This window comes from Corvus brachyrhynchos, unplaced genomic scaffold, assembly GCF_000691975.1.
Source record: "Corvus brachyrhynchos isolate BGI_N302 unplaced genomic scaffold, ASM69197v1 scaffold19, whole genome shotgun sequence".
Lineage (NCBI taxonomy): Eukaryota > Metazoa > Chordata > Aves > Passeriformes > Corvidae > Corvus > Corvus brachyrhynchos.
In genome coordinates this window covers 663,596-665,744 of record NW_008246061.1, presented here as the reverse complement: position 1 = coordinate 665,744, position 2,149 = coordinate 663,596, and the positions used below count along the sequence as shown (strand labels likewise).

Genomic DNA, 2,149 nt, shown 5'->3' with positions numbered 1-2,149 from the left:
TAGGGCGGGGGGGGCAGGGGTGGCCTAAGCTGGCAGAAACGCTGCTGTGCAAGTGTTTGTGAAGATCTCATCACCTGCGCATCCACTCACGCGGTTTTTGGGGTGTGCCTGCGGATATTTACGTGTACGAACAGCCACGTTTATTCACGTGTATCTCTCGGATCTCGGCACCCGTGCGGTTCCACCGCACGTTTAGTCTAAAGATATAAAATAAATTATATTTAGGACACACGGGATATGAAATTTGGTTAAAGGCTTGAGCGCAGAAGCACCGTGCGTGGGGCGTGTGTGCAAGCGGGGTGTCCGCACTCACAGATGCACAACCGTGCTTAAATATCCTTATTTACGGACATACCCATCTGCCTTCTTGCGTGTGATGCCTCTCTCACCCCTCAAGTCTCCCCGCTCCCGCGTGGGTCCCGCATTCCCCGGCAGCAGCGGGATCCAGGCTGTTGCAGGAGGCCGAGAGGGAGCGGTCCCGGGGCGGGCAGTGGGAAGCGATTCCCGTCCCTCGGCTGTAGAGGCCTCAAGGGCCCCGGGGGGACCTCAGGGGACACCAGGAGATGATGCCGGCTGCGGGGGAGAGGATTTTATTTCCCGTTTTGGGTGAGGCCCTATCCTGCTCTGGCAGCAGCAGCACCTTTGGGCGCTCGGTGCCAGCTGCAGAATCCTCCTCGGGGATTTTTTCCCTCCTCTCGGTGAGTTTTTTCCCTCCATCCCGGACATTTGGGAGGACTCTGAGCTGAGGAGCGCGGCCAGATCCGGCAAATGGGGCGCATCAGGGCAAGGGGGGGCTTTTCCTCCGTGACCCCCTTCCTTTCATTTTTTTCCGCCATCCTTGCCGGTGCTTTTCCTACGGGCCTGGCTTTCCCGGGCGCCTGCAGAGCTCAGCCCGGGGAAGTGCGGGCAGGGCTTGCCGGGGTGCGGGGGATGCTGCCCGAGCCGGGCTGAGGTGCCCGCTGGGAACACTCACCTTGGCAGCCTCCAGCTCCCGCACCATCTTCTCGCTCTTCCTCAGGTGTTGCTCTTTATTTCCTCGCTCCCCGTTTCTCCTCCTCTCTTTTTCTGTTGGACGAAAAAACGCTTTAGTATCATTTTCTCTCCCTCTCTCTCTGTGTATACTTTTCTTACTTTACTTTTTTCTTTATTCAACTTTTTTTTTTTTTTTTTGGGGGGGGGGGGGGGAGGGGGGTGTGAAATCTTCCTGCTGCGACCGCGAGTGCATCCCAAAATCCCTCCAGATTGAGGGAGAGCTGGGACACGGGGCAGCGCCAGCGGCATCTCTGCAGTCACTGGCTGCACTTGGAGGGATCTGGAGGGTTTTGATTTTTTCTTCCCTTGTCAATCTCATTTGGCAAATAATCGCCTGGATTTACTACTTTTTTTTCTTTCTCTTTCTTTTCCCTATGTTTTTTTAAATTTAATCAGAGCAAATAATTGGCTCCTGAAGCACACTTGAATCCGTGCAAATAACCAGGTTATCATTTGCTATATATAGCCCAGCGTGCTTGCTTCCAGAGGCGCCTGAGCAGTCACTGGACAAGTTTCCTGCTCACCCCGACAGCATTATTTGTTTAGAAAGAGAAATTAGGCTGAATAATGCCAATCCCGTTGGATTAATTTAACCCTCTGGTGAAGCGGGAGCTCTGCTCCTGCTTTCCCCCGCTTCTGCTCCAAGGATCAGTGGGTTTTCCTGAAGTTTCCAGCCCGCTTGGGTGATACACGCTCGTCTATGATATAAACCCCTCACAGCCGCATATGTGAGTCTGCCTTGTGAATATATGTATTTATATATACATCCATCATACACAAGCGGTACACACCCAGCCACGGTGTATTTTGCACTTCACTGAGTGGATTTCTTTTGGGGAAAAAAAAAAAAAAATAAAGGCAGGAATCTCCCTGATAGAGCTTTAAAAAGAGGAGAATAATACAAATTAACCTTCCATTACTGCTGCAGTCAACCATGACAGAACAGGCCAGTTGCGTGGCTGGTGACGTCTCCGTGTCCTATAGGAGCAAAGCTCGTGAGATAGCAGCTATCGCCTTGAACTCTCTTTATTTTATCGGAGTATGGCTGGTAATAAACAGTAATATTTAATTTGTCGGAGACCACAAACCGGCTTCCAGCTGGAAGGCTCCTCGCCCC

At 52.2% G+C, this 2,149-nt stretch overlaps 1 long non-coding RNA gene across 1 annotated transcript in view; it reads right to left on the bottom strand.

Annotated features, from left to right (window-relative positions):
• The window catches only part of LOC108449672, a 6,780-nt gene that overhangs the window by 3,602 nt on the left and 1,029 nt on the right, over positions 1-2,149 (bottom strand). Inside the window, exons 2-3 of the long non-coding RNA XR_001865932.1 lie at positions 974-1,065; positions 75-197 (exon numbers count right to left, since the gene is read on the bottom strand). This is a non-coding gene — a long non-coding RNA (uncharacterized LOC108449672). The remainder of the gene's footprint in view (positions 1-74; positions 198-973; positions 1,066-2,149) is intronic.